The sequence below is a fragment of the Crocuta crocuta genome, unplaced genomic scaffold (assembly GCF_008692635.1).
Source record: "Crocuta crocuta isolate KB4526 unplaced genomic scaffold, BGI_CrCroc_1.0 scaffold71, whole genome shotgun sequence".
NCBI lineage: Eukaryota > Metazoa > Chordata > Mammalia > Carnivora > Hyaenidae > Crocuta > Crocuta crocuta.
Genome location: NW_027527548.1, coordinates 227993 through 228193, shown reverse-complemented (window position 1 = coordinate 228193; position 201 = coordinate 227993).

Below are 201 nucleotides of genomic sequence, written 5' to 3'. Positions count from 1 at the left end.
ACCACCTCACACCTGTTGGGACGGCTGCATTAACACAAAACGAAACAAAACAAAACACGGAAAATAGCGAGTGTTGATGGGGATGTGGAGACACGGCACCCGTGTGCATCCCCGGCGGGAAAGTGACACGCTGCAGCCCTGGTGGAAAACAGAATGGAAGTTCCTCAGAATTTAAAAAATAGAGTTGCGGTGTGCTCCCTC